Source organism: Eubalaena glacialis, chromosome 2, assembly GCF_028564815.1.
Source record: "Eubalaena glacialis isolate mEubGla1 chromosome 2, mEubGla1.1.hap2.+ XY, whole genome shotgun sequence".
In the NCBI taxonomy this organism is placed as follows: domain Eukaryota; kingdom Metazoa; phylum Chordata; class Mammalia; order Artiodactyla; family Balaenidae; genus Eubalaena; species Eubalaena glacialis.
Window position 1 is genome coordinate 167,856,191 of NC_083717.1, and position 11,265 is coordinate 167,867,455.

An 11,265-nucleotide genomic window follows, 5' to 3' on the forward strand; every position below is an offset into this window, starting at 1 on the left:
TAGAGAAAGCCCTCGCACAGAAACGAAGACCCAACACAGCCATACATACATACATACATACATAAAAAGAATGTAAGCAGACAAGAATAGCATTAAAAAAATAAAATAAAATAAAAGAATATTCCTTACACAAATTACTAATGTCAAAAATGAAAGAAGATGTCACTACAGATTCCATGGAAATTAAAACGATAACAAAGGAATACTATGAACAACTCTTTGACCACAAATTGGATAACCTAGATGAAACAGACCAATTACTTGAAAGACACAATCAGCCAAAACTCACACAAGAAGAAATAGACAATTTAAATAGGCCTATATCTGTTAAATAAATCAATAATTATTAACCTTTCAAAGCAGGAAACACCAGGCCCAGATGGGTTCACTGGGAATTCTATCAAACACTTAAGAAAGAAATTATACCAACTCCTTATGATATCTTCCAGAAGATAGAAACAGAGGAAATACTTCCTAACATACTATGACGCCAGCATTATCTTAATATCAAAACCAACGACATTACAAGAAAACTACAGACTACAGATTTCTCTCATGAAATGCAGAAATCATCAACAAAATATTAGCAAAGCAAATCCAGTTATGTAGAAAAAGAATTATATATCACGACCAAGTGGGAAATATACCAGGTATGCAAGGCTGGTTCAACATTCAAAAATCAGTTAATATAATCCATCATATCAGCAGACCAAAGAAGAAAAACCACATCATATCAATAGATGTAGAAGAAGTGTTTAACAGAATCCAACCTATTCATGGTAAAACTCTCAGTTAACTAGGGATAGAGGGGAACTTCCTTAACTTGATAAAGAATATCTATGAAAACCCTACAACTAACATACTTCATCATACTTAATGGTGAGAGACTTGAAGCTTTCCCCCTAAGATCAGGAACAAGGCAAGGATGTCCCTTCAGACCAGTGCTTTTCAACATTGTATCAGATGTCCTAGTTAATGCAGTAAGACAAGTAAAGGAAACAAAATGTATATAGATTGGGAAGGAAGAAATAAAGCTGTTCGCAGAAGATGTGGTTGTCTATGTAGAAAATCTGAAAGAATCAACAGACTCCTGGAACTAAGGAGCAATTATAGCAAGGTTGCAGGATACACAAGATTAATTGATAAAAGTCAGTTGCTTTCCTATGTGCCAGCAATAAACAAGTGGAATTTGAAATTTAAAACAATACCATTTACGTTATCACCCCCCAAAATCAAGTACTTAGCTATAAATCTAACAAGACATGTACAAGATCTATGTTAGGAAAAAGTACAAAACTCTGATGCAAGAAATTAAATACAGATATTCCATGTTCATGGATAGGAAGACTCAATATTGTCAAGATGTCAATTCTTCCCAAACTGATCTATAGATTCAATGTAATCCCAGTCAAAATTCAGCAAAATTTTTTGTGGGTGTCAACAAACTGATTCTAAAGTTTATATGGAGAGGTGAAAGACCTGGAATAGGTAACACAATATTGAAGAACAGAATTGAAGGACTGGTACTACTTACTTGAAGTTGGACTTCAAGACTTACTATACAACTATAGTAATCAAGACAGTGTGGTATTTGTGAAAGAACAGACAAAAATAATTAAATGGAATAGAATTGAGAGCCCAAAATAGACGCACATGAATATAATCAACTGATCTTTGACAAAGGAGCAAAGGCTATATAATGGAGCAAAGATAGTATTTTCAACAGATGGTGCTGGAACAACTGGACATTGACTTGCAAATAAGTGAATCTAGATGCAGACTTACACCCTTCACAAAAATTAACTCAAAGTGGATCACAGACCTAAATGTAAAACACAAAACTATAAAACTCCTAGAAGAGGACATAGGAGAAAATCTAGATGATCTTGGCATAACCCAGGAAAGCAAGAATTGATAAGTTGGACTTCATTCAAATTAAAATTTCTGCTCTGCTAAAGACACATTCAAGAGAATAAAAATACAGGCCACAGGCTGGGAGAAAATATTTGCAAACCACATATCTGATAAAGGACTATTATCCAAAATCAAAAAGAACTCTTAAAACTCAACAATAAGAAAACAACCCAATTTAAAAATGGGCCAGGGCTTCCCTGGTGGTGCAGTGGTTGAGAATCTGCCTGCTAATGCAGGGGACACGGGTTTGAGCCCTGGTCTGGGAGGATCCCACATGCCGTGGAGCAACTGGGCCCGTGAGCCACAACTACTGAGCCTGCACGTCTGGAGCCTGTGCTCTGCAACAAGAGAGGCCGTGATAATGAGAGGCCCGCGCACCGCGATGAAGAGTGGCCCCCGCTTGCCGCAACTAGAGAAAGCCCTTGCACAGAAACGAAGACCCAACACAGCCATAAATAAATAAATAAATAAATAAATAGGCCAAAGACCTTGACACCTCACCAAAGAAGGTATACAGATGATAAGCATATGAAAAGATGCTTCACATCATATGTCTTTAGGGAAATGCAAATTAAAACAATGAGGTACAACTACACACCTGTTATAATGGCCAAAATTGAGAACATGGACAGTGTCAAATGTTGGTGAGGATGTGGAGCAACAGGAACTCTCATTCATTGCTGGTAGGAATGCAAAATGGTACAGCCACTTTGGAAGACAGTTTGGCAGTTTCTTACAAAAGTAAACATGTTCTTATCATACAATCTAGCAATCACACTCCTTGGTGTTTACCCAAAGGAGCTGAAAACTATGGGCACACAATAACCTGCACATGGATGTTTACAGCAGCTCTATTCTATAATTGTCAAAATTTGGAAGCAACCAAGATATCCTTCAGTAGGTGAGGGGATAAACCGTGGTACATCCAGACAATGGAATATTATTCAGCGCTAAAAATTGAACTATCAAGCCATCAAACGACATGGAGGGGCTTCCCTCGTGGCGCAGTGGTTGAGAATCTGCCTGCTAATGCAGGGGACACGGGTTCGAGCCCTGGTCTGGGAAGATCCCACATGCCGTAGAACAGCTGGGCCCGTGAGCCACAATTACTGAGCCTGCGCGTCTGGAGCCTGTGCTCCACAACAAGAGAGGCCGCGATAATGAGAGGCCCGTGCACCGCAATGAAGAGTGGCCCCCGCTTGCCACAACTAGAGAAAGCCCTCGCACAGAAATGAAGACCCAACACAGCCATAAATAAATAAATAAATAAAAATTAAAAAAAAAAAAAAGACATGGAGGAAACTTAAATGCATATTACTGAATGAAAGAAGCCAGTCTAAAATGCTACATGAGTCCAACTATATGACATTCTGGAAAAGGCAAAACTATGGAGACAGTAAAGATTAGTGTGATTGCTAGGGGTTAATGGAAAAGGAGGGATTTTTAGGTCAGTGAAACTATTTTGTATGATACAGTAATGGTGGATACATGTCATTATACACTTGTTCAAACCCATAGGATGTACAACACCGAGAGAGCTCTAATGAAGACTATGGACTTTGCGTGATGCCGATATATCAATGTAGATTCATCATTTGTAATGTACCACTCTGGTGGGGATGTTGACAATGGAGAAGCCTGTGCTTAAATGGAGGCAGGGAGTATATATGGGAAATCTCTGTACCTTCTGCTCCATTTTGCTGTGAACCCAAAATGGCTCTAAAAAATAAAGTGTGTTTTTAAAAAATATGTATAGAAAGAGACAGAGAGGGAGGGAGAGAGAGAGAGAGGAAAAGAGAGGATTTCCTGTTTTTCATATGAGCCTTCCGCTTTCATTAGATATGAACCTGAGCGTGTCAGTAGGGCCTCTACAAGGCATTCCCAAAGTTTTATGGTCAGGGAAGGGTATTGACAGTGGAGGCCCTAATCCAAGAATTGATATGTTTCAAGTTGAATAATTGCTTATATTTCATGAGCACTCAAGCATATGATTACTCTTTTCTTTATGCATGTTTGGAAGAGTGATGAAATATGAAAAGTGTTCCATGTGAAGAGTTGTATGCTAAAGCAGTAGTTATCAAACTTTGCATATAAGAATTATCTAGGGATCTGTTAAAACTCCCAAAGTTCAGGCTACACCTCATAGCAATTAAATCAGAATCTAGAGGTGGGACTCAGACACTGGTAATTTTTAAAGTCCACTGGGTAGTTCCAATGTGTAGCCAAGTTTGAGAACTGGTAGGCTAAAGGAGATTTTAAATTTTATTTTATCTCCGTCTGAAGGTAGGTTCATTGATCACAATTTCCAAAGGCCCTGGTCTGTCAGTAACTTTGCAAGTGTGGAAGAAATTGGAGGTGTAGGAAGGCTATTTGTTAATAGGAAACTCCTAAAGTGAAAAATAAAATCCACCTAGCCTGAAAGAGTTGGTGTAGTTTCCAAAGGTACTTGATAGCCAAGGAACAGCTTAGGCACAGGAAGAATCTGGCTTATTGGGAGCAAATAAAGCCAAGATTTAAAATGTCTTTTAATCTAAAACACATATGTGCCCCTGGGCCTGAAAACAAGCCAAGATGTTCACAGTTGTGGTGAAGATTCCTAACAATACAAAGAAATGAATTGCTGTACAATGTTACTTAAACTTGGAAGTTTAGAGGGGAAATGTGATTTGTGGGGAGGTTGTAGATAGATGAGGAGTGTGGTGAGCACGCAGGACAGGTTGTTTTTCCACGACTTCTTTCTGATCCCAAAGAGAGCAGAACTAGCTGATAGTTCGATTATCTGTGTACTCAGAACAGAACAAAACCAAACAGACCCTAACAAAATGAAAATTGTGTCCTTATAGAAGCACTCCAGTCTATGCTGGTGTGGGCTTTTATATGCTTCTTCCTTAGAGTACATCGCTCCTTCAATAGAACCCTTTCTTAAAGATTCTGAGTCTATGTGGGTTATGTTTTTTCTTTAACTTTTTATTTTGAAATAATTATAGATTCATGGGAAGTTTAAAAAAAATGTACAGGGAAGTCCTCATGCATCCTTCTCCCAGCCTCCCCTATGTTAGCATCTTACGTAAGTAGAGTTTCTGTATCAGAACCAAGAAATTAGCATTGGTATACTCCACAGAGCTTGTTGAGATTTTACCAGTTTTACAAGCACTCAAGTGTGTATGTGTGTGTAATTCTATACTGTTTTATCATGTGGCTTTGTGTAACCACTACCTTAATCATGATACAGTACTTCACATGGGATTTTGAAGAACTGTTAAAAGATATGGAATGAGTCACTTTGCTCGTAGTCCCATCCCCAACTTGAGTTCAGGACTTTGTATTGCTGGGAGGTGCCACATAGCTTTTGCAACCTCAAGTGGCTTTTGGTCTTTTTTTCATGGGATCATCAATACAAGTGTGTTTCTCAGTAACTATGCTTTGAAGAGGTAAATTGTGGTCACTTTATTTAAAGGAAGTGAACTGATAAGTATATACCCCAAAGCCGAAAAATCTGTTATTGATCTTCATTTTGGGGGCAAATTCACCAATTCTGGCACAACAGCAATGGACTGAATGCTTGGGAGTTCTTTTTCTGCCAAGTTTTAGAACATTTGAGATTTGCTCAATAAATAGTGCATCTTTCTAGTTCCTGAAACAGTGAGAAGACTGTCCATCTGCCAGAGAAATGCCCTGATACGTTTGAAGTGAATAGGCATGATTCTATAGTAAAGAAGTGAAAACTGTCACTTAATAGCATATTCTCAGCATTGTCAACATATTAAACTCTGCCTTACTCAAGAGCCAAAGGATACATTATCATAACTACCATTCACATGGTATGAGGATTTTAATTATCTTTGCATCTAGTATAGCAAAACTAAGGTGTTTGGGAATGTAAGTCCAGTGTTTTTAAGCTTTCTGTTCCCAGGATTTGCTGACAAATCTACAGTCTAGCAAAAACTGTTTATATGTGTGTTCTGTTCTAATACCTGCACCCCATTCTCTTCTCTAGAAACTCTTATTTCTGACACTATTTTTGGGAAGAGTTCCATAGGAGAGGAGTTCTGGAGTTTGTTCTGGTTGGTCCAGAGTCAGTAAGCTGAGCCCTGATGAAGTAAGGGGGTATATGATGAGGAATGAAGTCCCTAAACACCAAGATAGTAATCTTGAATAAAAGCAGCTTTGGGGTATTTATAAAGAATATATTCTACCAAATGTAATTGTGGTTTTTTTGTTAGGGATTCAATAGAGTGAGAATTCAGCAAAGCATCAAATTGATAATCCTGTTGTCTCATAAAGCTTGATTTGAAAAAGTCAGTTTATTTAGAAACGGTAGCCAAAAAAACATTTAGAGTCTTAAATATTCTGAAAAAGGTAATCACTGACCCATATTCATGAAGGAGCAGAGGAAGAAAATAATCAACTTTAATGACTATTAAATGAAAAAGAACCAGAAAAGAGGTCAGGTTATTTTCAATAAGAAAGCAAGCTTATCTTTGTGGAAATGTAAATAGATTTTAAATGTTAAGAGAGGAAAATCAGGGTTGTGTCAGTACATGCTCCCCCTACCCACCCACCCACCCAATCAAGAAAACAACGAAACAGCCTCTTTAACAAGTAGAACAACTACAAAGATGTTTTGAATAAATGTGCAGAAGTTAATTCAGAAAATACTCAAGCCAAAAACAATCTATTCAATGGATACTGATACAGCCTCAAAAAGCAGTTGCTGAAGACAGCAAGTTGAATAATTTTAGAAATACTACATCAGTCACAAAGCTTATAATTAAAAGGGTGTCAAAAAGGCAATGTATTGGCCTACAGAAAAGAAAAGCAGGTTGATGTCTTAGCAACCAACTAGCAAATAGGAATAATAGCTATGTCATGTGTCAAGTAAACAGCACATCAACATAGGATTGTTATAAAGACTAAATGAGGGAAGCATATAGAGTTTATGGCACATGGCTTTTTTTTTAGGTTGGGTTTTGTTTACCTCTCAGAAAACGTTAACATACCACTTTAAAGCTAAGTTTTTTGCTATCTTTACAGATATCAGTGCATGTTACTACATGGTTATAGTAAAAATGAAATTCAGAATATGTTTTATATCAGTAATGTCACACATCAGTGCTGTTCTTAAGAAATAATTCTTCACTGTTAGGAGTACAAGTTCATGATTTTGCTAACAGTTTATGACTGCTGAGTAATAATGTAGCTAATATTTACTGAGCACCTACTGTACGCTAGGAGTGTGCTGAGGATTTCATGTATGATTTTACCTAAAACTTAGATCAGTACTATGAGGTAGGTACTATTTTATTATCTCTGTTTTACAAATGGAAAAGCTGAGGCCAAGGGAATAAGTAACTTGGCAGAGATCAGAGCTGGTAGGTACTTGAGCCAGAATGACAAGACACTCCAGAACTCATGCACCTAACCACAGAACTCTACTTAGGAAAGGTATTGGTTGAGGGGGAAGGTGAAGGTGGGGGTGGGCAGCAGATCAGATAGCTGAGGATAAAGTGGGGGAAAGGGAAGGGGAGAGACGACATTCTTGCCTGAGGTACTCAGTGCTTGCTTACTTTTCAGACTTAGTTAAGGAGAAGCAGTTGTCAAGGAGATAGGAGTCTGAGCCACAGAAATCAGTAAATATGGGGAGAAAAAGGGTTTTCTAAGGGAAGACTCTAGGACCTGACGTTTGTTTGAGGGGTGATGCTGGAGAATTCGGAAATGGCAAAACTAGAGTTTGTCAGTGTGAAGGGTAAGATTGTTAGAAACAAATAACCCCGAAAGACTCTTGGTGAAAGAAGGCAGGCTGCTCAGTGTGAGTAGATGGACATGTGAAACTGGTGGGGTTTGGAGTGGGTGTTCCTGTACTGTTTTCGTTGTCTGTACCTGCCCTCAACGTTTCATCAGACATTCCCTTCTTCCTCTGGGGCCTAGCATCTGGTTTTCTAAAAGAATATGATTGAGCATGCAACTCCTGGACACTTGGTTATACTCTTTAGGTTTATATAGTCTGAAAGAGCTTCTTCTGGTCTATAGGAATTGTCTACCCCTGAAAAATACCCTTTTCATGAATTATCTTTTTCCATGGGTGAGCACTTAGTACACATTTTTAAGTGTAGGTACCATGATCTACCTCAGAGATAGAGCATGCATTATTAATGCTCTCAAATATGTAACCAGAGCTCAGTCTTTACAGTGTGTGTTGTATATACTTAAATCTGACCAAGAATATGTTTATACTTTCATGAGAAGTATTGTATTTGCCATATTGTCACAAGCATCAGCCTGACAGAACTATAACTTTAGCTCTCCCCCTCATCACTTTATCTCATTATCTTTTCTGATTTTCTCATTCCTGAGAAAATGATCTTACATTGTGTGAAATACAAATACACATGTATTATGTGAAATACAAATTACCTAATAGAGTTTGTGTAAAAAATCAATGGATTTTTAAAATTTCTGTTTTGTTTTGAATGCATGCATCATCAAACTATGTTTGATCTGCTTTACAGAGCAAAGATTCAAAACTATAAAAGAAAAAAGATAGAATCAAAGATTATGAACATTTACACTTTGCTGTACACCAGAAACTAACACAACATCAACTATACTTCACTTAAAAAAAAAAAAAAAGATTATGAACATTTAGAATATATACTTCATCCAGGAAACTGGTTACCAAAATTTCAGCAAATTTTATAAAGATTTTAAAAGAAATATTTTCTTGAAGGCACATGTAAAATTATGTTATGGAAGCCTTATTTAAAATTATTTTTTCTGAGGATTCTATATTACATCATTGAAAACAAAGACAATTTTTAAAAGTGGACCTGTGTACCTCCCTGGGTCTGGGGTGCAGAACTTTATTAAAGAGTGCTGTGCTATTGCTGCCAGGTATGCCCTTTCTCTCATGGAAAGAAAAGGGCTCAGGTACCCCTTATATACCTAGGCGATGCCTTTCGCCTCTTCACTGTATGAATCCAGTCTGGAGCTGTGTATACTATATACAACCATGTTTGAAATAAAGGGTCCTAATGAACATTTTTTCTGCATGGAATGCCAATTAACTGCCTGCTTTCAATTGATCATTGGACATTAAGTCCTCAGTAGTGCCATCATCTTAAACCACAGTCCAGCCCCTACTGTCCAACAAAGAAGGATTGGACAATTAGGCAGTATTTGACCAGACACTGAGCATGTCTAATTTGGGAGAGAATAGTATCCACATACACCTTGATGGAAAGAATAAGCAGACCTTTGGCAATATTATGACTGCTAAAAGAACACAATAACCATCTCAGCTTATGCTCGAATGTGTTCCCACCATACTTGGTAGAAACAGAAAAATATAATAAACTAGAGTTCTTCTGTTGGCAGAGCATATATATTTATGCATTCTTGTGTGTTTAGCTCAGTGGTTAGAGAACACTTCCTGGAAAGACTGCAGTATCCAAATGTTTTCAATTTGAGCTTGTACATTTCATCTAATTGGTCCCTGGAACAAGGTTCACTGCCCTGGAGGTGGCTTGGCTCAGTGTTTAAAACACTAATGAATTTCAGGTTTGGGACAGAAAGTGGCTGTTCATATTGGACAATCACGTGAACTTGGAATTGTTTCCCATGAATGTCTTAAATAACTATGTAATGTCACTCTGGACAGCAGGTTCTTCTCCTGTCCTCAAACACAGATGCCTGATTGCCCTTGCTCAGGATACTCAGTGCTTGCTTGCTTTTAAAACTGAGGTTTGGCGGAGTCCTTCGTTTTTGTAAAGAGAACATTGTGGGAGAAAATAGGGCAAAGATCATCTGAGTGCAGTTGGATGTGATGAAGGACACTTACAAATAACCTTAAAGCAACCCAAAATGACTGGTTTGGGCTGAGTATGTTTGTTTTGTTTTTCCTCTTAGCTGTTTGGAGTAAGAGAAAATTCAAAAGAAAGTCGTCTTTCCTACCTTTTTATGTTGATACATCTAGCAATAATTTAGGGATTTCATCTTATCTGATCCAGCTGACCTGAAAAGTCAAGGAAGTGGAGTAGTTAAATGTGGAAACTTGTTTTGTACAGAGGGAAAAGAAGTAAACTAATGAAGTCACAGACACCCCTTAATCAGAACACAGAGCTGAAGCTCTGTGTGACGCCTATCCTGGCCTGCGCACCTTTGGCATGCTTTCAAAGACTTGATTCTGACTAGCTGGGAAGCTAGATACAGTTACTCAGCTTTGCAGATGTCTTGCCTATATGCTCAGAGCAAGTCACAATTTGTGTTGGAGCAGTAGGTGAAAGAAATGTTGATTTCATGAATTCCTTTATCTGTGAAAGATTGACCATGGGCTGTAATGTCCTTATGGAGCAGGAGAATTTCCATTTCTGTGTGATGCTGTATTTGTCCCATTTAAGCCAGCCATAGTCTGTGCAAAGCCTCGCATCTGGGCTTCAGTTTCCTCCTTCCTCTTTTAGGTAGGGTAGGCCAGATGAGCCCCTAAGGCCCTTCTAGCTTTCATGGTCTGAAGTTCAGTTTCTTCTGCACATAGGAAGTTGGGGCATTAATTGCATTGGTCACCTAGAGACTGTTTGGGTTATTCAGCTGATAAACTCTTCCAGCAGATAAATGTGAATGTACAGCAACACTCAGGTCCTGCAGGAAGTTTGTGTCGGCTTTGCTGGAACAATCAGTGGACATCCGGGTGATGAAGCACTCCTAAGTGCCAGGCAGGGGTTGTCAGAAGTTAGTGCCGCATCAGTGCTGGATGCTCCCCGGGGATGGTGGCCTGTGTGAGAGCATGGGCGGCAGCATGAGGTGGTCCACATGCAGCCTGGCATCAGAAGGCCACGGGTTCCTCCACACTCCTGACTGCCCCTACCAACCCAAATGCCCTAGCCTCATAGCCTTTGGCGACTTATCTTACAGCTCTAAAACTTCTGTTTGGTTGTTTTAAGAATGTTTCAGGGTAAAAAGCTTAAAGGTAATGTATTTGAAAGTGTCTTGCAAATAAGTGGAGCTTGATAAATAGGTAACTCAAAACAGCAATGTATAAAAACCCCAAATATGATAGCCTTATCTGAAAGATGAAGGAGAAAAAAAATAACATTTGTGTAGTGAGAAACATTTCACAGAGCACTTTAGGACATGTCTTTTTATCCTTACAACCTCATTTTACAGATGCAGAGACACCTGCAAGTTCCCAGGGTCATGATACCTGGAAACAGTGGAGTGGAGATTCTTCTGGTTCCAAACTGTTGTGTTCCTTTTACAATATTTTATAGTTAATGTTAAACCTCTGGTAATTCTGGAAAAGGAAATAAATGATCAAAAATGGTAATGGTACCTATTTGAGGGGTTTCTCCTTATGCT